This window comes from Salvia miltiorrhiza, chromosome 3 (assembly GCF_028751815.1).
Source record: "Salvia miltiorrhiza cultivar Shanhuang (shh) chromosome 3, IMPLAD_Smil_shh, whole genome shotgun sequence".
Lineage (NCBI taxonomy): Eukaryota > Viridiplantae > Streptophyta > Magnoliopsida > Lamiales > Lamiaceae > Salvia > Salvia miltiorrhiza.
In genome coordinates, this window is record NC_080389.1 from 22894990 (window position 1) to 22920545 (window position 25556).

The 25556-nt window shown below is 40.0% G+C and overlaps 3 long non-coding RNA genes across 3 annotated transcripts; all 3 read left to right on the top strand.

Annotated features, from left to right (window-relative positions):
* The first annotated feature begins 2389 nt into the window (after window positions 1–2389).
* LOC131015639 (uncharacterized) lies at window positions 2390–5742 on the top strand. Its single transcript, XR_009098618.1, has 3 exons — window positions 2390–3112; window positions 3677–3894; window positions 4492–5742. It is a non-coding gene; the product is annotated as an uncharacterized LOC131015639 (long non-coding RNA).
* A 3747-nt stretch (window positions 5743–9489) lies between these two features.
* On the top strand, window positions 9490–25243 carry LOC131015651 (uncharacterized). The gene is made up of 3 exons (XR_009098631.1): window positions 9490–9737; window positions 24431–24492; window positions 25004–25243. It is a non-coding gene; the product is annotated as an uncharacterized LOC131015651 (long non-coding RNA).
* On the top strand, window positions 10694–13218 carry LOC131015641 (uncharacterized). Its single transcript, XR_009098621.1, has 3 exons — window positions 10694–11124; window positions 12317–12377; window positions 12955–13218. It is a non-coding gene; the product is annotated as an uncharacterized LOC131015641 (long non-coding RNA).
* Window positions 25244–25556: the final 313 nt, after the last annotated feature.

The window sequence follows — 25556 nt, forward strand, 5'->3', positions numbered from 1 at the left end:
GCTGCACCACCGGAACCCTGCACCGAATCTCTCATCGCCGGGAAGAAACCAGACCAAGTCCAGCGCAGGTTTCGATCGAGACCGCCTCCTGCTTCCACGACTTCAACATTCGATAATCATCTTCTCCAATCCGATTTTGCCCGATTTAGGGCTGAGGAGGGCCCTGTCTATGTTCCGGCTTCGGCCGCAGGACAACCACACAGACCATCCGCAGTTTCTCAGCCATGGGTCCGGCGAGGCCGGCGACCTGCCTCTCCGGCGTCGTCTCTCTTTTTGAGACGTAGCTCAGTCAAACCAGCTCGCGGCCATTGATTTCTCAATTAATCTCTTGCCGAAACTCAGTGCCCTAATTTTTCACTCAATTTTACTCACAATTTCTTATGGTTTTTGTGCAAGGGCATTTCATTATCCCAATATCGAGCAAAGCTCGAAGACCTAAGGGAATTGGTTATCGAGCAATTGATGAAGCTCTTGGATTAGCTGTCGCAAAGGCAGTTGTTACCATCCCATCCATCATCGCAGGAGGATGTCTATAGCACCCGCCTACGAACATCAGGGCAGCCGCCTACCTTTTGCCAGCGATCATCACGTCAGCGCAGGAACAAGGCAATCGGCCCTTTCGGCTCGACTGAACAGGGCATCTGACCCTCCTCCAACAAAAGCTAAGTCCTCGCGTCTTCTCCTTTTATTGCATAAATACAATGGGGATTGAGTACTAGATTTGAGGGGTTGTGATTCTCTTAACTGTTTATGATGAGAGGTGGAGTTTGCTACTTGCACTAAAGAGATAGATATGGTGTTATGCAACGATGATACTAAACACTAGCTGATGCTACTAAATTGCTCTGCACTCGTTTATATGATGGGAGTTCTTATGGCCTTTGGTTCTAAGACCAGTGAGATACATTAAATATGAATCATGTTTTAAACATTGTTAAAAATGCTAGATGGACTATTTGCAAATGCACGGCTGATTTCAATATGACTTCTCTCTAAATTCGGGATTGATCTTACTATGTTCCTGCTCTGGTTTCGTGATGATTTCTCTAAGTTAGGGATTGACATGGTCGTGCTTTACTCTGATCTTGAGCATGATAATTGTCGTAATTTGATTTTAAGTTTGGGACCGATTTTTTCTTATGGCTTTACTTTGATGGTGGGGGCTGGTTTCCGTATGACTTTGCTCTAATTTGGAGACTAGTATTTCTAATGATTTTACTCAAACCTTGGGACTAATACTATTACAATTTGGTTCTGATGTTGGGACAAATAACATTATGATTATGCTTTGATCTTGGGACTAATTTGCCTTTGACTTTGCATTGTCAAAAAAGCATGGGTTTCCAAGCTATTACCGCATTTGGGTTTTCAGAAGTGTGACTTTGAGTAGCATGACTTTATGCCACACATATTCGCCGACCCCGTGGTTCGACTATAGGCCTATTTTTCCAGCATCGAGAGTTCGGGGAACTATTATCAAAGCACAACAGCTGCCATTGTATTGCTGCTATCTTCATTGCAGCTGATATAAATGCCAAGTTTTGAAGAGATTGCTTGAGGAGAGCACAATAGCCTTGCTCGGGACTGAGTTTGCAAGCCGTGCTCGATTCAGATCCCAATTGGTGATAGGGAGCAGTATCCGGGACCCGAGCTGTGCGACCGTTGCTTACTGCTACTCCCACGATTGCGTGGAAAAGAATAACAGAAGCTAAGTTCTTGATTCTTTTGCTTTAAATTTATTACTTCTTACGATGAGTTTAAATTATCTAGGTCAACATGACTTCACTGCCTTCTAATCTCTATATGTTTGAACCTTCGATCATGTGGCGATTGGTTTATTTATTTATTGACTTTTTTAAAGTTATCATTTACCCTGTGCTGGTTCTTGGGATTGTTGAGCATGTTATGGTTGTGATTTTACTTTATTTTACAAACTTGATTGTGCTGATGCTATTATGATTTTGGGGCCTGATATTGCTGTGGTTTAGCTCTGAATTCGGGACTGCTTTGGCTATGATCTTTGCTCTAACCTTGGGGATTAATTATGTCATGTTAAGGGACTAACGCGACTCTGATTTTACACGATCAAAGTTTTGGGTTACCTTTGCACTGAGTTTATAGCCCTGTTTCAAGGGGCTATCATATTTTACTAATCTTTTTGCTCAAGAGTTTTTACAGCGCAGGAATCTTGAACTCCAACAATAAATATTGAAAGAGTGGACTAAATACGAGATTTCTTCGGGCAGCGCAGGTGGAGTCCTCTGAAGGCAACGTAGGCGGGGGCCTTTGAGGGCAGCACAAGGTGGTGATCTTCGAAGGCAGCGCAGGCATGGCCGTAGTCTTTGAGGGCAGCGCAGGTTCACGAAAAAGACTAAATGGGCAGCGCAGGTTCACAAGGAAGATTCAGTGCTGCTGCTCAGCCCGGGAAGAACCTCTCAATTTTCAGCACAGCTACTCGGCTCGGGAAGAAGTTTTCAATCTTCAGCGCTGTACTCCAGCCTTGCGGGGATAAGATAACTGATGATTGGGAGATGAACACATTCACGAATCAAAATTTAGGAATGCTACGGGAACATCTTGAGAGCCATGGCTCAGCCTAATTTGTTGGGAAGTGCATCCATTTGTCAGTGTTTTTCAATTTATTTTCATACTGGAATCAATTCTATAACATCAATCGCTTGCTTTTCTTGTAATCTCTCTTTTCGTTGTTTGATTTTTGTGCAAGGAATATCAAGCAAAACTCGAAGTGCTTAAGAGAATTATTAAGGGAGCCTGGGAATTTTTGGATCAGAAGGGCAGCGTAGCTGCTTTGGGTGAACGGGTCTGCGCAGGATTTTTTCGGCGCTAGGGAATTTTAGCCCTGCACAGGATTCTCTCAACACAGCGGGATTCCAGCTCTGCCGTTTCAAAAATCCTGATATTTCAGGATTAATCTTGCTTTAAATGGGGATTGCATCTGTTGATTTTGGGGGTTATCCATGTCTCGTTTTTTAGACTGACTTTGCTCTACTTTTCTTTACAAATTCAGGGCTGCGCAGGGCATTTTTCGTGGAGGGAGCGCAACGTTTTTCAGGGAATCTATTGGAAATGCTGTCTTCTTTAACACTCATGAGTATGTGCGCTATTACATGCATAAACCACTCAGCCTTCAATTGGGTAAGGGTCGGGGTTTCGAGCAGCGCAGGTTGGAAGATACACCGAAGGGCAGCGCAGCTGCCTTGAGTAAATGGCAGCATGGGTTAAACCAATTGCCGCGTTCAGAGTCACCCTATCAATCTATCATAATGATGAATAATTTTTTACTGATTTTGGGGTTGATTTTTTCGTCCAAATATATTGATATTATTCGTTGAATATGCCATTTGAATTTCAATAACTGAATCTGGGATTGTGCCAATATCTCTTACCTTATTTGGGTACTTAGTAAGTTGATGAAATCGTGAATTTTTAACTTGGGATTCAATTGAATTTGCAGCGCATTTTCTTGTGAAAATGGATCATGGTTGGGGTAAATGAAATGTAATTGTTGTTATTGCTGATATCTTGTAGTGGTGGAATTCAACTCTTAAATCTGGACAGGACCAAACGAATGATGATTTAAAATTTATTTCTTATTCATATGAGAATATGCTATAAAGTTGAAAACTAATTGTGATTGTTCGTTGATGAATGCGAGGATCATGCGAAGAAAGATACAACAGCAAAGGAAAATGAGGAATTAGTGGAATAACAACATGAAGTAAAATTATTAAGCTGCGCAGGAATGAAAGAAAGAAGAGTTACTAAAGCTGCGCTGCATAATTTTCTAAGCGGTGCTGCGGGATATCTAATCTGGTCTTCAACACAGGAACTCTACATCCCAGCACAGAATGTCTCAGCCGTAATGTAACAAAGGTAACCCACTAACTAGTGGTGACCCAGGTACTTCGCAGAACTGAAATTTCTCACTACATGATCTTAAGGTGTCTCATCGAAGCATATAAGTATGAATGAAACATGATGTTAAGTTACTTCACCAAAGCATGTAAGTATGAAACATGATCTTAAGTTATTTCATCGAAGCATGAAAACATGATTAGGATTTGGAAAATGTTATACTTTACCACTTGAGAAAAATCACGATTTATATTATCTCTTGAAGGGATTTGTGAATTTGATATTATGTCTTGGAAGCTGCACACCTTCTGCATATGTGCCTAGGTCTGAAATATGAATTGACTAAGTATACGAAGCTGCACACCTTCTGCATATGTGCTAGGGCTGGGAACATAATTTGGATAACATATTTTGGGACCATAGAGTTATACTAGCCCTGTCACTAGCATCACAAGTAGGAACACTAACCACAAGCATACACATAACATGTTTTGTTGAATCATGCACATGTTACCAAGAGGGAGGGAGTAGGGTATATGTTGCCTTTTGTATTTTTCTTGAAAATTTACAGCACATCAGTAATGGTTAACAATGCTGGAAAACCTGCTTCGGCAGAAAATGAGCTTTAGTGGCAATTCAGCCACGCTTCGGAGGGAAAAGCCTTAAGTAGAATTTGGGTCTTCTCAGCGCAGTCAGGATATTTATCTCAGCTACTTCAGCGCAGTTATCTCAGCGCAGCTATCTCAGCGCAGCTATCTCAGTTATCTTAGCTACCTCAGCGCAGTTATCTCAGCGCAGCTATCTCAGCGCAGTCAGGGCAGTATCTCAGCTACCTCAGGGAAGCTACCTCAGCGCAGTAAGGACATGTATCTCAGCTACTTCAGCGCAGCTATCTCAGCGCAGCTATCTCAGTTATCTCAGTAGTTTTCAGCGCAGAATGTCCGAGCCGTTGTCAGTTCAGAATGTCTATGCTCCGCGCAGGAATATCGTAAGCCGCGAAAGTTAGACAGGGGTGTACCATCTTGAGGGCCGCTTCGGCGGGGGTGTACCATCTTGAGGGCCGCTTCGGCGGGGGTGTACCATCTTAAGGGCCGCTTCGGCGGGGGTGTACCATCTTTGTACCATCTTGAGGGCCGCTTCGGCGGGGGTGTACCATCTTGAGGGCCGCTTCGGCGGGGGTGTACCATCTTAAGGGCCGCTTCGGCGGGGGTGTACCATCTTTGTACCATCTTGAGGGCCGCTTCGGCGGGGGTGTACCATCTTGAGGGCCGCTTCGGCGGGGGTGTACCATCTTAAGGGTCGCTTCGGCGGGGTGTACCATCTTTGTACCATCTTAAGGGCCGCTTCGGCGGGGGTGTATCATCTTTGTCAGTGCAGGTAGTGCAGCGCAGTCAGCGCGGGGTTGTCAGCGCAGTCGGTGCAGCGCAGTCAGCGCGAGGTTGTCAACGCAGATCACTTGAGTCTTCCCAGCACAGGTTATCTAAGCCCTTATTATCTTTAATGATGTTCGACGAATCAAAAGGAATAATTACTATCTCTTTTATCTCAGCTTATTTCCAGCATTAAAATACTTTGTCTTTATCATTTTTGCAAAGATTGACAGTTCTTGTCTAATAAGTCGCAGGGAATCGTATATGCTTAATTGACACGGGAGAGCAGCACAGCGCTGACTTCACACCACACACCCCTAGTTGAACAAAGAGAACGCTGTTCAACTAGACCAGGGGGGGAGTAGCTGATGAGGACTGGAATACTCATCAGCGATGTGCTTAATAATCCAAGCCTATTTTACCTTGTTATGATTATTGTTATTATTATTATATAAACTAACCAGCGCAGGTTTAACTAAAGACTCGGGATAATAAATGAATACGAAGAGCCTGCGCAGTCGAGAGGTGCCAACGCAGTCGAAGATGCCTAAAGAGCAGCGCGGCAGAGCTGCGCAGCCAGAGCAGAGCAGCGCGGCAGAGCTGCGCAGCCAGAGCAGAGCAACGCGGACCAGAGCCGCGCAGCACAGCAGTGTAGAGCAGCGCAGCCAAAGTGCCTTTCCACGCAGCCACGAATGATGGTTCAGCTTGGAGATTAAGATCATTGTACTAAGTTTTGGGCCTAAATCCAATTGTTAAAGTTCATGGGCCTGAGGCCTTTAGGGTTCATTCTCACAACTATAAATAGGAGCTTTAGCATTAGCATGGGGGATCAACTCTTTTCCAGTAACACACTTGTAAAATGTAAACTTTCTTAAGCTATAGTGGAAACCAACGAAGAACTCCCGTGGATGTAGGTCTAAACGACCGAACCACGTAAATCCGTGTGTCGTTTACCGCTTTTTAGTTTTTAGTTTAGGTGTTGGTGATTCAGTGTTTCACCAGTTGGAAAAAAGGAATTCCATATCGATTACATACATCAATCAAGAAGGGGGAGGGAGGGATTCGCAATCCTGCGTCGATTTGATGTAACCAGATCGGAATGACGTCAGGATTAATGCCCCAACGAGTGTCAGGCATATCGGAGTCAGGATCAGCCGAATTTTGGATCCGGACTTTAAAGTCCGGATCGGCGATGTCGATACGAAGAACATCCCTCACCGCTTTCATAGATTGGGCACGCAGAGTAGATTGGGGAAGTTCGGATTCCACGGCAGCCATGGATGGCGCAGAGCTTTGAAGGAGGAGGTAATACGAAGCGGGAAAGGGGGACGATGAAAAGATTGCTGGAAAAAAGAGTAAAGTATTACAAATCAGAGGGAGGAGAGATTGGGTACCTGGTCAGACCTATCGACGGGGAAAGCGAGGAGAGGAAGGGGAGCGATCGGCAGAGAAGAAGAAGAAACTGAAGCAGGAATAAAACGCAGAGGAATGTGAGGGAAAAAGAAGAAGAAAGAAAGAAGGAGATGACAGATATTTATAGAAGAAGGGAATTTAAAAAGACGAGGAAGGGGGGAAATCATTAGGGTTAATATGTGTGCAGAAAAGGAGGGGTCCAGATTGCATCGCAAGATGGCGGTTGGGAACGGAGGGTTTAGGTTGAACCGGGGGCTGTTGGATTTGTATACTGAAAACAAGAACGTTTTATGCTTGTATACAATGATTCCTGTGTTCACTATTTTATCTCCTATCTGATTGGGTTCATGATTGCATATGTATGTTCTTTATCTCTATATAAGTAGATTATATGGTGTGTTGTAGATCACAGAAGACCGTATAATTGGAATAACCTTAAGAGATATAATATAATCACAGCCGAAATAACTCTAGGACAAGTTATTGGTTTAGGCTGCAGTATAGATGGAAGTAGTTTGTCTTCACTACTTATCTATACTGGTACGTCATAACGTATTGATAGGACCACAGTGAGATGTATTCTTCTATCTGACTTAAGTGAAGAATCAAGATCTCGGTAACTTATAAGATCTTAATACTAATAAGATTTCAAATATATATATTGATTTGTTTATCACTTTGACTTACTATGGGTGAGAGTTATATAGTAACTTGAGTACTCTGTATCTTGGGTGATAGCGGTTAATATATGATATTTGATTATCTGTATTAATACTCGTATCCGTATAGGATAATGACATCCCCTTAAGGATCTCAATAATGTTTATTGCGCTAAACCCTGCTGGTTGATTAAGTTCAGGCGCAATAATAGGTTTTGAGTGCTACTGCTTAAGGATTACAAAGAGATTAATTAATTAAGGCTGTCAGAGCTATAATTAATTAATGGATGTCGGATATTTTAAATACGAGGATTTAATAAGTCTAAATACAAGCCCCGACTCATCACCGGCAATAAAGGGGTAAGTCAATATTGGTTCTCTAGTGGAATGAACTGATATTTATAAATTAATTATGGTCTGGGCTGACCATAGATAAATTAATTTATTTGATGCGCATCTTTATTCCTTGTATCTGGTCCCTGGACTGGCCCAATGTCTCCTAGCCCAAGTAGGGCTAGAAATCGTTCCCTACTCAAAGTTGGCGCCCCCCTCTCTCTTCTGTATTATAAAATACAGCTGTCAGCTCTCAGGAAAGACACACTGATAATTATTAGGGTTTGAGAGCTGTGAGGAGGCGCAGGAAACAAGGGAGATTTCTAGCTTGGGACTTTCATAGCTCGTTGTCCATCCAACGGTGAAAGCTGAGCGGGATACAGTCGAGAATATCAGAACTGGAGTCTTTCGACACGATCATCAACAACCTGTGCATCCGTTTTACAAGTAAGTATTTCCTAACACCTATGTGCAGCTGTTAAATTCATAGGAGCATGTTAGGATTAATCGTTGTATGATAAATTAATAATAACCAAGAAACGATCATCGGACAAAGTGGAACGTTAATTCAGTTTAATATTCCTTCAGGGGCTGCGAAAAGATGCGTACGGGGAATAGTGAACGTGTCAGTCATTAAATGAGGTGACGTCATAGAGAGAGAAAACCCTGCGCTGATGAGAAAGCGTCAGAGGCCTAGTGCAGCTACGAAAATTCAAAACTTCTTTTCGTAGACTAGGGGGGAAGTAGCTGATGAGGAGTAAGGATCTCATCAGCCACCCTACTCCAGAAATATCGGGTCAGCACAGAAACCAGGAGATGAGAATCAGCAGCGCTGATTTGGGCTCTAAACATACTTGGTTCAAAGAGCGCAGATGCGTCACACAATTGTTGTAACACCCCGTACTTTTCCTTATGTTGTGAGATATTGTCTTAACACTAATGAGAGTACTGAGATGTCGAAATACGAGACTATTTTTTTTTATGAGCAGATAAGACAGATTGTCTTTAAATAGAGATATGAGTGGACAAACTAATGATAGAGTTAGAATGATGAGATTCGATAAATGAGTTGAGATAGAGATGCTGATTGAATTGAGCTGATATTTTATTTTATTCCCGACTACCGGAAATAGAATTACCGGATATCGAGATATCAGAGATTTACTGTCCTATTAAGAAAATAGGAATAATGAGTTTGTCATTGAGTCGAGAAAGAAAGAGTGAGGACCTTGATGAATAGAGTCGGTCTGAGAGACGTCTAGTTTGTTTGTGTTTGCCGACTGCTTTGACGTGATGTTATGTGAATTTACGTGACTGATTGAGTATGTGATTTCTGTTACGTGTGTCATTATGACCAAGTTATTATGATTTTTATTTGAGACCTTAGCATTTGGAATTTTGATTAAGTTTCCAAAGCAAGTGTGGTTTATTTTTACCGAGAAATCGAATGATGCCGGTTTATGAAAATTTTTCCAAGCATAATATTTTTTTTAATGATTTTTCCTACGAAGAGGAATATTATAATTGAGTGAGTGCACTAATATTAGTGCTATAATTATTTTATTTTGGTCACATGAATAATTATACTATGGTATTTTATTAATGAGTAATATTTCCATAGTTATTGTGATTATTATTTAATCACCCTTCTCACACTATTATTTTAATTTCCCTAACATGTGACTAAATACCACAATTTGCTAAGTGTAGAGATTGAGAGAGTAGAGATTGAGAGTGTAGAGATTGAGAGTGTAGAGATTAGAGAGAGAACATGCATTAATTGCATATATTTCCTAAGATTTGCTAATCTTTCTTAAGATCTCATGTATCAAAACAAATCCTCAAAAATTCTCTCTCTCTTCCTCACCCATCACTCACGCCTAACTCTCTCTCTCCCTCACCTCTCACTTTCCTCCATTTTCCTCCATTGAAGAAGACCTTCGGAGCTTCCAAAAATATTACCAAACACCTCAATCCACTCTAAAATCTTCCATAAACACATTCTAGCTACTTATATTCAAGAGAATCCTTGAAGAAGAGCTTCAAAGCTAGAGTGAGAAAGTGTGAATCTTGGTAAGAAATTTGGGTAAGTGACCATGTATTCCATAAATCTTGCTTGGATGATGTTGTATGTGAGCATTCTTGAAAGATTGAAGCAAGAAAATCACACCCCCTCCCTTTTTCCAAAATTTTCGAAAAAGTGGGTCTTCACGCCTTCAAAAAATTTTCTTTTTCTTTTCATGATTTGGGGTGAAAAATGAGATTTATATGATGTTTGTTGATGGTTGATGTGTGTTGTGAAATATGTGCCTTGAGATGTGAAAGTTCGATAGAGTTTAGTTTACCCAAAAATGGGAACTTTTGAGTCAATGATTTAAATGATGAATTGATGATGTAGATGAGTCCATGAGATGTATATGATGATGATTGATGGAGTAAATTGAGTGTATGATGTCAATTGATGATTTTCATATGAGTTAGTTTAATAAAATTAGGGATATGTGTATCTATGCTCTAATTTGTAAATTGATGGTTTATATGTGAGATAAATTGGTTAAAAATGATAGATCTATGAATGGATTAAAGATTCATAGGTGTTTATAAAATTTCAAAGAGTTTAATTTAGTAAAAATTAGGTGTAACACCCCGTGTTTTGAGAAGCTATTTGTGCCCTAGCTCGAATTTAAATTGAGTTTTAAATAGTAGCTAGAGGAATTATGCACGTGGGCGAATAAATGAGATAAGAAATTTTTAGAGTTTAATAGGAGGCGATATTATTTTCTCGAGTCTTATAAATTCTCTTATTGAGAAACCTATCTTCGCCCTATATTTTTATTAAAATGTCTATGTGATATAAATATTTTACTTGGTAGAATATTCACATATGATTTATTGATGCATTGTTATTATGATATTAGATATATCATAATAGAGATAATTTTTCCTCACATGAATAAATATATTTTCATGAGATATATTTTTCCCACATACTAAATAAGAGTTATAATTATTCAAGTATATATATATATATAGATATATATATATATACACACCTATCTCTCTTTCTCTCTCACTCTCTCTATCTCTCTCAATCTCTCTCACTCTTTCTCTCTCACTCTCTCACCCTTACGCAGCACTAGCTCCCTCCCCACTCTCCCACATTATTCTTCTCTTTCCCATCAATGGAAATCACATGCACCATTAAAGAGCCCCTAAAAAGCTAATCTAACTAGCCAACTCATTCCTCCACACTTTAAGCTCACAAGCACATGCACACCTCTCTCTCATCTCCCTCCCTCTCTTATTCTTCTTTATTTTCAGCAGCCCTCCTCCTCCTCCTCACTCCACCACACTTCTTTTTCTTGTTCCACCAAATATAGTAAGAACTAAGGTTTCTTAAAGTGTTCATCTTCAAGCTCAAGCTCCAAGCATACTACGCATCATCTTCTACTCCACCTCCATTGATCTTGTTGGTAGCAACCTCAATCCTCCTCTTATGTTATATATATATTTTCTTGTGGTATAAGCATGTATATTGATGCATAATTGAAGCATGATGAGTTATTAGTGTGAAAATGCATGAGAATGGTGATGAAAGTATAGATCTATGATGATATGTGTATATGTTGTTGTTTCAACCATTTTGAGAAGTTTTCTTACGTTCTGGACTGATCAGTCGACGAGGTTTCCCTCGTCCAAAACTCTTCAAAATTTTACAGTGTGTCGATATATGTGTCTTGAGGACGCTGGTAAAATTTCAAGTCATTTGGACTTCTTTTACTACCTTTTTAAAATGCAAAACTTTTACTGCGCATGTCCACCGGAAATTTAGAAAGGCAGTCCCTAGAGTCACACTTTTCAGTAACTTTCAAAAACATTCAGCCTCCCAAATTTTTATGGTAGAAAGATACATGTATTATACTGATTTACACCAAATTTCAAACCATTTGGCCAACGTTTACTATTTTTCAAAAATCATAGCTTCCAGTCGTGCAAAACTGCCGAATCTGGTAGACTGTGGGAAAACACCCATATCTCGTAAACCACTTGGAGTTTTTCACTCTACTTTTTTTTTAAATAAAACTAGACGCAGAAAGGTTTTCAACAGTGTAAGTCTCGAATCTAGGAGATTTCTGAGTCAAAACAGTTTATTCGTTAAAGTTGAGGCAGAGCAGAATGATAAACTGTAGGAGTCTGAAAATTTCTACTTTGTAATTGTTTTGAGGATTTTAAAGTTTTGGTGGATTAATACACCATGTTATGTCATGAAAATACTACTAGAAAATTTTATATTTATTTCCAAGATAACGTGAATATTTGGGAATTTACTTACAAGGAAAAAGATTTCGAGTTCATAGGATTATTTTTTTTTAAGTCATTTGACTATTGTGATAAATCGTGAAAATGTATTATGTGGAAATTGATTATTGCAAAGTATGAATGACTATTTGATGTTTATGAATGCTATTTACCTAGGATTGAGAGTCTTTTAATTGGATAAGATATCTAATTAAATTGAGAGGTCCAATTGGGTAAATAGTAGATAGGTTATAAGATGAGATTAAGCATATGATGAAAGCATAAGTATTGAGATATTAGTTAGATGAAATTCTAACTAGAGTTTATTTTGTCACATGACAATCTAAACCACGTGCGCCACCAAAGGTTCGAGTGACGGCCGGCGTTAGTACGACTCTGAGCATTACGTCATCGACCCCTGAGACAGGTGGGCTTTATTCTAACTCTATTATGGCTAGCTACCATGATAATAAGTTCAAATGCAAATTCTTATGAAAATGAAGCATGTTGAAGCATTATTGATGAGTATTATGAAAATTGTCAACTTGCCATATTTATTATTGATGAGAATGAGATATGGTATGTTGCCTCTATGAAAGACATGATTATGATCATGATGCAAGATATCGGCCTTTGACTGATTTATATGACAGTAAAGGTTTTGTGCGCAGAGGTGACCGTGAGCCGTCTCTAGTCAGCCGGTCACGGTGATTTGAAGGAGGCCTCCTTCTCTTCACCTTATATATATATTATATGAGTTCTCATAGTTGGCACATACCGTGAATATATAATGTCTGCAGACTAATGATATTATTATGATGATGCAAATGAGTTTATGACAGAAAAACATGAACAGGTATTTTTAATCTCAGTTAAATCCTGTTGATGCATTGAAAAGGGCAAGATTGACATATAGCTCTAAGAGCAACATTTCAATTATTTCCGGCATGAGTCCACTGAGTGCTTTTTGGTACTCAGCCCTGCATGTATTTCTAAATGTGCAGGTCTGGCTTGGCGCGAGGATGGGTGAAAGCTGTTGGAATTGTCAGTTGGCTGTGTCTTTCCTATGTCTCATATTTATCTTTATAAGCTTTGACTCTATAAGAATTTGAACTCCCTGCTATATGTCTTCACACATATAGTAACGCATCTCGCTGCATAACTCTGATGAAACTCTTTATTTAATTTGCTTATGTCTGTAATATCCCTTAAGGGAAATACTTCTCAGACCCTTGCTAAGTTTCAATGGCTTAATCATGTTTACCCAAGCTAGTAATTATTTTGGTCTTGAAATCCTTCTTTAAAATGAGTAAAGTTTGCAATTGCTTCCGCTAAAATAAGATGTATTCCTATTTATTTCACTATTTCTTTTATTAGTCGTACGATACTTGGTATACGCTATCACTGGCTATATCGGGCTGCGACAGAGTGGTATCAGAGCAGCTCGTCTGCTCTGAGTATAATCTCTTATAGAGTTTTTTTTTTTTTTTTTTTTTTTGATTGAGTCTAAGCTAGAGTCTTAGACTAAAAGAGCTATGTCACTGACAAGAGCCAACACCCCATCTCCGCCAGCTTGACGAGGTATGCAAGTTAAAGTTTAAAGTTACTTATGAGCATGAGATATGCAATTGATAAGTTGATGATATTCATAAGTTGAGAAAAAAAGCATGATTAGTACATGATGCAATATTATTGATATCTGGTTTTGATTGACTGGATAAGTAAGATGGTGGAAATTTTTTTATTGGAATCAATATTGATACCGATACACTACGAGAATCCTAGAGGAACACCGACAAACGAGTAAGTCATTCTTGACTTAGTAACACGAGTTGTTATTCTAGCATGGCAGACGGATTCGACATAGTACAGGCTTTCTATGACTGTACTTTGGAGCACCACGAGACTATTGGAGAGTTCTTAGCACGCTTCCACCACAGGTGGATTGACGCCGTAGAGCATGGAGTCACGGCTCAGCTGGCCATGCAGATACTGCCATATAGGATGCCACCCCACTGGCAGGCTTGGTGTCTTTTCATCGCCCCAGACTTCTATAGCCCGTTGGCACCGGGAGGTTTTGAGGCGCGATTCCCGGAGTACCTAACCATTCTGTTGAGCCGGTTCGTGATGTATGCGAACCCACCCTACTTTTACCTGACGGAGAGTGACACCCGAGAGGGTGAGGCAGAGAGTCAGCCTCAGGGTCTTCTTGAGACTGAGGATCCTTTTATGGCATTGGGACTAGACCTCCTTAGCTCCCAGCCGATTGATGACCCTATTCCTTCACTTCCTCAGGGCACTCTGCCCGAGGAGGAGATTTCTCCTATTGATATCTTGGTTACCCCTATGACCATAGACACCACTGAGGCCATCGATACCATCGAGCAGCTGATGAGCCCCATCCGTGAGACCCTCCCTGTTCCTCCCCTCCCTACGGTTGGAGAGGGCGAGATTGCTATGGCTGATGTTGATCCATTCGCACCAGGACCTTCACGACCCCAGGGGACAGCTAGAGACACGGAGGACGACACAGGATCAGTCCCGGTTGTTGGGACTCTCATCTCACAGCCCTTGGATCTTCCTAACATGAGCCAGGCCTTCGAGACGGACGTCCCTCGAGGAGATCCGATTCGAGAGAGAGCCGCCTTCGACCCTTTTCACCGTGCCGACTCTGACAGTGAGGATGGTGTGCCGTATGTGCCCCGATTAGGTGACGCTCGAGCAGATGTCGGTGATGATGCTACGGAGGATGGGAGTGACGATAGTAGCCGGGGTGATGGTAGAGGTCATGGGTGGATATGGTTTTGATATGATGGTATTTGAGTAGAGATGTATATATATGGTAGCTTTGTTTAGATAGCCCATAGATTTGGCTGGTAATGGATAGTTCCATCCCAGACCAGGGCTTGTACTTATTTTGCTAAGCCCCTATAGTACTCGGGTAACGGATAGTATCTGTACCCAGTTGTAGGGCTGCTTGTACATAGACGCAATATTGATGCAGTAGCTAGGTCTTTAACAGAGTAGTAGTTTGTACTGACCTATAGCAGTTTATAGATCATAGTATACATTTTGTACAAAAGAAGTCCTCGCTGAGGCAATTTTCACGGTATATACATGATGGCCCAAAGTGGCCATTTTTGACTAAATGACAAATGTGATTACTTGTTTTGATGCATTGTTATGAAGTAGTTGTCAATTTGTATACATTGATTGAAAACCGAGTACTTTGATGCATTGAGTATACTCTATGTGATAATGTGTGAATATATACATATATATATGAGATGCATGATATGTTGTGAATTACTCAGCTATAAGATTAGAGTACGATGAGCCTTGTCACATAGAGGAACTTATCTTTTGACCCAAACTTGTAGATTGTCATAATGCCTCCACGAAGAAATATACCCGAGAATGAGGAAGAACCCAGAGAACCTACGCCGCCGCCTCCACCTCATGATAGGAGAGTGGAAGAACTTTTCTTAAGACAGAACCCACCGACTTTCGCAGGCACGGGAGACCCTGCTGAAACGGAAGAATGGATTCGTGCTATGGAACGAATCTTTCGATTTTTGAGATGCAACGACGCACAACGTCTTATGTGCGTGTCCTACCAGCTGAAAGGAACCGCCGACTATTGGTGGGAAGCAAAGCAGAAAACTATGACCCCGGAGCAGTTAGATGAACTCACTTGGGAGCTTTTTAAGACTGCTCTGTGTGAAAGTTCATACCCAGAAGCTATAGGAAAAAGAAGGAGATGGAGTTTACCACCTTGAAGCAAGGGAATAAAACTGTAGTGGAGTACGATCGACTATTCTGCGATCTGGCCCGATATGCACCGTATAGAGTGGATACGGATGAGAAGATGTCCGAGTTGTTTTGCGCCGGACTGCGACAAGAGATAAGAGTTGTATTGGCAAGTCAAACGGCACTTTCCTACGCCGAGGCCTTGAACAGAGCTCTAGATATGGAGCTAGCAATGCAACCAGAGAAAGCAACACACGCACCAACGCCTCCATCAGCTCAATATACGCAAGTATCAAACACTCCCTACTCTAACCAAGGACAGAAAGGAAAACGCAAATGGGAAAATCGTGGAAATGAGGGTAAAAAGCCATGGCAAGGTCAGAATGTCCAGGCTCCATTCGTGAAAGGCGATAAATTATTTTATGGTGGACCAGCGACTCCACACCCCGGACACCAAGGGATACCCCCTTGTCCTAAGTGCAACAAGTTACACACAGGAGTGTGCAGAGCTGGAAACCCAAATTGTTTCACTTGTGGGAAACCAGGGCATTACTCGAGCCAGTGCCCCAACCGACAGCAAGGGATGAGTGGAGGAAGACCCAATCAGTTTCCAACCTCACAACTCAGAGCAATGGAAGGAATTCTTCCTCTACCTCAACCACTACAGCAACAACCTTTTCGCCGTCCAAACCAGCCTCATAAGCAGCTACCTGCACCGCAAGCAGGAATACCACCGCAATATCAAAGGATGTATGCTATCAATAAGAAGAATCAGGATAAGAACCAAGGAAACTTAACAGGTATTGGGGAACTGAAAGGTGTACCCATTGTTATTCTCTTTGATACTGGAGCATCACATTCTTTCATCTCATATACTTGTGTGGATACGTTAGAGCTGAATGTAGAACCAGCCCAGCTACACTTAAGGGTAGCCACTCCCTTAGGGAAGATCACCACCGTGACACATGTGTGTCCTAACTTAGAATTTGAATTAGGACCTCTTAAGCTTAAGGCTAAGACGTTGAGACTTCTGCGCATGTGGACCACAGACATCATTTTGGGAATGGACTGGTTAGCAGAACACCATGCGGTGATACAATGCGAGCAGAGATGGATATCATTCCAGCCACCTGGCCTGGAACCTACATGTTTTTATGCCATCAATAGGAAATGGAAGAAGACACCTATCATCTCTGCAGTGCAAGCGAACAAGATACTAAAAGAAAAGGGCGCGACAGCATATTTAGTATACTTGAGCCAAGAAGAGGAAGCACAAATAAAGATTGAAGATGTACCTATAGTGCGGGAGTATCAAGACGTTTTCCCTGATATTCTACCAGGTCTACCCCCGAACCGACAATTGGAATTCACAATCGACTTGGAACCTGGAGCAGCACCAATATCCAAAGCACCATATAGGATGGCACCAGCAGAATTGCAAGAACTGAAGTTGCAACTACAAGAATTGTTGGACATGGGATTCATTCGACCCAGTGTTTCGCCTTGGGGAGCACCGGTCCTATTTGTTAAAAAGAAAGACGGAAGTTTAAGATTGTGTATCGATTACCGGGAATTAAACAAGGTGACCCTAAAGAATAAGTATCCTTTGCCACGTATAGACGATTTGTTTGATCAACTTCGAGGAGCACGCGCTTTCTCAAAGATAGATTTAAGGACAGGGTATCACCAATTGAGGATACGACCTGAGGATATTCCAAAGACAGCATTCCGCACGAGATACGGACACTATGAGTTCATAGTGATGCCTTTTGGATTAACAAATGCCCCCGCCGTATTCATGGATCTCATGAATCGAGTGTTTCACGAATATTTGGATCAATTCGTGTTGGTATTCATAGACGACATCTTGATTTACTCGAAGAATGAGAAGGATCATGAAGAGCACCTTAGAACTGTGCTAGGGAAGCTAAGAGCTGAAAAGCTTTATGCTAAGTATAGCAAATGTGAGTTTTGGCTACGAGAAGTCAATTTCTTAGGCCACATCATTTCAGCTGCAGGAATCAAAGTGGACCCTGCCAAGGTTCAAGCAGTGCAAGAATGGAGATCACCAACGACACCTCACGAGATTCGTAGCTTCCTAGGATTAGCAGGCTACTACCGTCGTTTTATACAAGATTTCTCCAAAATAGCCAAGCCTATAACTCATCTGCTCAAGAAAAAAGTCAAATTCTTGTGGACAGACGAATGCGAACAAAGCTTTCAAGAATTGAAGAAGAGGTTGACCACCGCCCCAGTACTAGCCGTTCCAGAAGCAAACAAGGAATACACTATCTATACGGACGCATCAAAGAAAGGACTAGGTTGTGTACTGATGCAAGAGGGAAAGGTAATAGCTTATGCCTCGCGACAGCTTAGGCCACACGAAGCAAATTACCCGACACATGACCTAGAGCTAGCAGCAGTAGTGCACGCATTGAAAATTTGGAGACATCACCTTTATGGAGTAAGGTGTGAAATTTACACCGACCATAAGAGTCTCAAATATTTCTTTGAACAGAAGGATCTGAATATGAGACAAAGAAGATGGCTAGAATTGGTCAAGGACTACGATTGTGGAATCAATTATCATCCAGGCAAAGCCAACGTCGTGGCAGATGCCTTGAGCAGAATGGAACGAGCCAAGTTAGGATGTATCCTAACCAAGGAGAATGACTTGGTTAGGGAATTCGAAAGGTTAAGGTTGGAAGTGGTATTTCCACCGCAAACCACAGATTTGATCATGGCGACACTCAGTGTTACCCCCGACCTAAGATCAAGGATTGTTAGTATGCAAAGAGAGGATGAGAAATTGGAAAGATTGCGAGTGAAAATCCGTACCGAGAAGCTTGAGTCATACCAAGAAGCAGCAGATAATGCATTGATGTTTGAGGGAAGAATCTGTGTACCCAATGATGAGAAATTAAGAAATAAAATCATGAGCGAAGCTCATGACACGCCTTACGCAGCACATCCGGGAGGTACGAAGATGTACCAAGATTTAAAAGCAAGATTTTGGTGGGAAGGCATGAAGCGAGACATAGCTTCGTTTGTAGAACGATGTTTAGCTTGTCAGCAAGTGAAGGCATTACACCAACGACCTTATGGCAAATTACAACCGTTAGAAATCCCAGAGTGGAAATGGGACCACATTGCCATGGACTTTGTCACTGCCTTGCCAAAGTCGAATAGAGGGAATACCGCCGTTTGGGTGATCATAGATAGATTGACGAAAAGTGCTCACTTCATACCGATTCCTGTCACAAGTGGTTCTGAAAAGTTAGCTCAAATATACATTCGTGAGATAGTACGTTTACACGGAGTTCCAATGACGATTACCTCCAATAGAGATACAAAATTCACCTCACGTTTTTGGATGAGCTTACACAGGGAATTGGGTACTAAGTTGAATTTTAGCACAGCTTTTCATCCACAGACGGATGGACAGTCTGAAAGAACTATACAAGTTTTGGAAGATATGATTCGGACTGTAGTGTTAGATAGAGGAGCTCAATGGGAACAAGTGTTACCCCTGATTGAATTTGCCTACAATAATAGTTTCCAAACGACTATTAACATGGCACCATATGAAGCCCTCTATGGAAGAAAATGTAGATCTCCGCTTTATTGGGATGAAGTAGGAGAAAGAAAAGTGTTAGGTCCTGACGCAGTGGAAGAAATGATCACAACTGTGAGACAAATTCGGCAACGAATTAAAGAAGCTCAAGATCGCCAAAAATCTTATGCCGACACTAGACGCACAGAGATTCAGTTTGAAGTGGGAAGTAAAGTCTTTTTGAAAGTTTCCCCTTCTCGAGGGATTCACCGATTTGGTATAAAAGGAAAGCTCAAGCCTAGATTTATAGGCCCATACGACATATTGGAAAAAGTAGGCCCTGTTGCCTATAGACTCGCGTTACCTCCAAATTTCGCGAATGTTCACAATGTCTTTCACGTGTCGCAGTTGAGAAAATACGTGTTTGACCCGAAGCATGTTATTCATCGAGAGGATATATCTCTTGAACCAGACCTGAAATATGAAGAAAGACCCGAAGCTGTGTTGGATAGAAAGATCCAACAATTGAGAAATAAGTCACTTGCCTTAGTCAAAATACAATGGAGACATCACGGGCAAGAAGAAGCAACTTGGGAATTGGAGGATAAAATGAAGGAAAAATATCCAGAATTGTTTCCCGAAGGTGAGATTTCAAATTTCGGGACGAAATTTTTTTTTTAGGGGGTAAGGATGTAACACCCCGTGTTTTGAGAAGCTATTTGTGCCCTAGCTCGAATTTAAATTGAGTTTTAAATAGTAGCTAGAGGAATTATGCACGTGGGCGAATAAATGAGATAAGAAATTTTTAGAGTTTAATAGGAGGCGATATTATTTTCTCGAGTCTTATAAATTCTCTTATTGAGAAACCTATCTTCGCCCTATATTTTTATTAAAATGTCTATGTGATATAAATATTTTACTTGGTAGAATATTCACATATGATTTATTGATGCATTGTTATTATGATATTAGATATATCATAATAGAGATAATTTTTCCTCACATGAATAAATATATTTTCATGAGATATATTTTTCCCACATACTAAATAAGAGTTATAATTATTCAAGTATATATATATATAGATATATATATATATACACACCTATCTCTCTTTCTCTCTCACTCTCTCTATCTCTCTCAATCTCTCTCACTCTTTCTCTCTCACTCTCTCACCCTTACGCAGCACTAGCTCCCTCCCCACTCTCCCACATTATTCTTCTCTTTCCCATCAATGGAAATCACATGCACCATTAAAGAGCCCCTAAAAAGCTAATCTAACTAGCCAACTCATTCCTCCACACTTTAAGCTCACAAGCACATGCACACCTCTCTCTCATCTCCCTCCCTCTCTTATTCTTCTTTATTTTCAGCAGCCCTCCTCCTCCTCCTCACTCCACCACACTTCTTTTTCTTGTTCCACCAAATATAGTAAGAACTAAGGTTTCTTAAAGTGTTCATCTTCAAGCTCAAGCTCCAAGCATACTACGCATCATCTTCTACTCCACCTCCATTGATCTTGTTGGTAGCAACCTCAATCCTCCTCTTATGTTATATATATATTTTCTTGTGGTATAAGCATGTATATTGATGCATAATTGAAGCATGATGAGTTATTAGTGTGAAAATGCATGAGAATGGTGATGAAAGTATAGATCTATGATGATATGTGTATATGTTGTTGTTTCAACCATTTTGAGAAGTTTTCTTACGTTCTGGACTGATCAGTCGACGAGGTTTCCCTCGTCCAAAACTCTTCAAAATTTTACAGTGTGTCGATATATGTGTCTTGAGGACGCTGGTAAAATTTCAAGTCATTTGGACTTCTTTTACTACCTTTTTAAAATGCAAAACTTTTACTGCGCATGTCCACCGGAAATTTAGAAAGGCAGTCCCTAGAGTCACACTTTTCAGTAACTTTCAAAAACATTCAGCCTCCCAAATTTTTATGGTAGAAAGATACATGTATTATACTGATTTACACCAAATTTCAAACCATTTGGCCAACGTTTACTATTTTTCAAAAATCATAGCTTCCAGTCGTGCAAAACTGCCGAATCTGGTAGACTGTGGGAAAACACCCATATCTCGTAAACCACTTGGAGTTTTTCACTCTACTTTTTTTTTAAATAAAACTAGACGCAGAAAGGTTTTCAACAGTGTAAGTCTCGAATCTAGGAGATTTCTGAGTCAAAACAGTTTATTCGTTAAAGTTGAGGCAGAGCAGAATGATAAACTGTAGGAGTCTGAAAATTTCTACTTTGTAATTGTTTTGAGGATTTTAAAGTTTTGGTGGATTAATACACCATGTTATGTCATGAAAATACTACTAGAAAATTTTATATTTATTTCCAAGCTTACGTGAATATTTGGGAATTTACTTACAAGGAAAAAGATTTCGAGTTCATAGGATTATTTTTTTTTAAGTCATTTGACTATTGTGATAAATCGTGAAAATGTATTATGTGGAAATTGATTATTGCAAAGTATGAATGACTATTTGATGTTTATGAATGCTATTTACCTAGGATTGAGAGTCTTTTAATTGGATAAGATATCTAATTAAATTGAGAGGTCCAATTGGGTAAATAGTAGATAGGTTATAAGATGAGATTAAGCATATGATGAAAGCATAAGTATTGAGATATTAGTTAGATGAAATTCTAACTAGAGTTTATTTTGTCACATGACAATCTAAACCACGTGCGCCACCAAAGGTTCGAGTGACGGCCGGCGTTAGTACGACTCTGAGCATTACGTCATCGACCCCTGAGACAGGTGGGCTTTATTCTAACTCTATTATGGCTAGCTACCATGATAATAAGTTCAAATGCAAATTCTTATGAAAATGAAGCATGTTGAAGCATTATTGATGAGTATTATGAAAATTGTCAACTTGCCATATTTATTATTGATGAGAATGAGATATGGTATGTTGCCTCTATGAAAGACATGATTATGATCATGATGCAAGATATCGGCCTTTGACTGATTTATATGACAGTAAAGGTTTTGTGCGCAGAGGTGACCGTGAGCCGTCTCTAGTCGGCCGGTCACGGTGATTTGAAGGAGGCCTCCTTCTCTTCACCTTATATATATATTATATGAGTTCTCATAGTTGGCACATACCGTGAATATATAATGTCTGCAGACTAATGATATTATTATGATGATGCAAATGAGTTTATGACAGAAAAACATGAACAGGTATTTTTAATCTCAGTTAAATCCTGTTGATGCATTGAAAAGGGCAAGATTGACATATAGCTCTAAGAGCAACATTTCAATTATTTCCGGCATGAGTCCACTGAGTGCTTTTTGGTACTCAGCCCTGCATGTATTTCTAAATGTGCAGGTCTGGCTTGGCGCGAGGATGGGTGAAAGCTGTTGGAATTGTCAGTTGGCTGTGTCTTTCCTATGTCTCATATTTATCTTTATAAGCTTTGACTCTATAAGAATTTGAACTCCCTGCTATATGTCTTCACACATATAGTAACGCATCTCGCTGCATAACTCTGATGAAACTCTTTATTTAATTTGCTTATGTCTGTAATATCCCTTAAGGGAAATACTTCTCAGACCCTTGCTAAGTTTCAATGGCTTAATCATGTTTACCCAAGCTAGTAATTATTTTGGTCTTGAAATCCTTCTTTAAAATGAGTAAAGTTTGCAATTGCTTCCGCTAAAATAAGATGTATTCCTATTTATTTCACTATTTCTTTTATTAGTCGTACGATACTTGGTATACGCTATCACTGGCTATATCGGGCTGCGACATTAGGACTTTTTGGTCTATGTGTTATTTAAGTGATTTGGCTTAAGATATATGTTTTTAAGCATGATAGTAGTGTCTTTGTATCTTTGATTAAGTCTATTGTAGGCTAAGTAAAATTTTGACTTAGTTTAGTTTATATGAGTTTTTGAGTTCTTGTATGATGTGAGTTTGATGTTGGTAAAATGAGGTCTAATTGCTCTATGACCATTTTGTGAACATTTGTCATGTTTTATTAAGAGATTTATGTTGATACATGAGTGTTCATTAAAATCTAGTTTACATGATAAAAAGAGAATAAATATGTGTATAATGAGTTATATGATGTAAAAGATCATGTTTGAGTATTTGAGTAATTTCGAGCATGAAAATGAAAAGAGAATTTGATTGATGCGTTCGTTGAAACGTTTTCCATGAGATTTGAGTTTATGATGAAAGAAAAGAGTCGAGATTGAGTATTATGAGTATTATGTTGTACTTGAATGTTTTTGAGTGCTATAAGTGCTTAAAATGAGCTTTGATGAGTTTGCCTTGATGAAATGTTGAGTTGAGCATGTTTGCTTGTGTGTATGATTTGGAGTCGTTTTTCATGACGCACTGACCTACTGTTTTCGAGGGGTTTTTGATACCCAAACACCATGAAAATTTTATAGTAAGTATATTTGAGGGTTTCAAGCACATCGGTAAAATTGCAAGTCATTTGGACTTCGTTTACTATTTTTATAAAATGTAAAACCAAAACTGCTACGTTCTGCCGAATTGTTCGGTGAGTAGCCAATAAAGTCACCTATTCCAGTATCTTTATTTAGCATGCTGGAACCCAAATTTTTATTTTTAAGACATGAGTGTCTTATCTATGTACCCACAAAATTTCAGACCTTTTTGACAACGTTTACTATTTTTCAAAAATCCAATTTTTCGGTTGCTAAAAACTGCCGAATATGGTAGACTGTAGTAAAACAGTCATATCTCCTAAAATACTTGGAGTTTTTTATCCTACTTTTTTTTAAAATGAAACTAGACTCAAAGAGGTTTCTTTTGGTATAAATTACGACTCCAGGGGAGTTTTGTACAGAGTCTGGTGAGGTTTTGAAGTTGAGTCAGTGCAGAGTGAAGTTTGTTTTTGACTTGTCTATGTGTGTTTTTCATATGCTTAAGTGTTTATATTTGTCTATGTGCTTGATTGCTATGAGTTTGAGCCGAGTTGAGAGTTAAGTCGATAATAGGACGTGTGAATCCTTAGAAGCCGAGTATACCTAGGGATTGAGTTTTAATGGGTAAATAGACGTTGAGTGAGAAGTTATAGTTAAGATGAGATTGGATTTAGAAATTGAGTTTCTGACTAAGGTTTGTTTTATCACATGAACCTTCAATGACGATGACGATGTGATGATGACATATGAAGGCCCGAGCGAGACGAAGAAGTAAGTTGCCTGATTTCTTTCCAGGATTAGCGAAGGACTTCAGGTGGGCAATATTTTGAGTATACGTTTATCGTACGAGCTTTCTAAAATGATTTAATGATGTTATGAGCTTATCAAATGATTTGAGTTAAATGATATTTGAGAACTGTTTGACTTGCCAATTTTTGATGTTGAGCTTGTGTGTTACCCTCTACTGATGAGACGAATTCGGTCCTGCCACAAGCGGGATTTTGTGCACAGAGGTGACTGCGAGCCGTCTTCGGGTCGGCCGGTCACGGTACTTGAGAGGGAGGCCTACTTCTCAGTACCTTTGATAATGATGAGTTGTAGATGTGGTACATACATGTTAAGATCTTTGACTGCAGTCGTTTACTTATGATGTCATGATTATGAAAACTGCATGCACAGATTCATTTACGCTAACTTTATTTCTGTGTATTGCTGAGATGTGGCAAGCTTCAAACCTATAGCTCTAAGAGCACCTTTCTTGATTTTCGGCGTTTGCCCACTGAGTATTATGTACTCATGCCCTGCATGTATTTCTAAATGTGCAGACTAAGCGAGGAGGGAGATTGGTCTGGTGCTGGTGGGGAGTTGTTGGAGGATGTATTTACTTTATCGTATTTCCATTTTGACGATAAAGTCTTGATGATTGATATACTTTGATTTTCTTTTGAATTTAAGCAATGTACTCACGGTTATATGTCTTCATACATATAATCGATTCGCCTTTTGCTGCGATACTCTGCATATTATGATTCCTTACGAAAAATGAGCGATACCCGTTTTGTTTTTGTTCGTGAAATCCTGATAATTAAGAAGTTATGACGATGTTGACGTTTTTACCCTTGGGTTCATTTATGATGATTTCCTTAACACTTTTTGATGCGAGCTTCCGCTTGATGTTTGGCCTATACATCTTATCTTCTATTCTCTTTAAAAATAGTCGTATCGATACTCGTACCCCACTATCTCTAGTGTCGGGATTTCGGGCTGCGACAATTGTCAAAGCAAGTCAGCGGCGTAGACTAAAGTCTGCGCAGACTAGAAGAGACGGCTCAACCTCAAGACAACACTCGGAGAGGACTCAAAGAAAGAAACATCTCC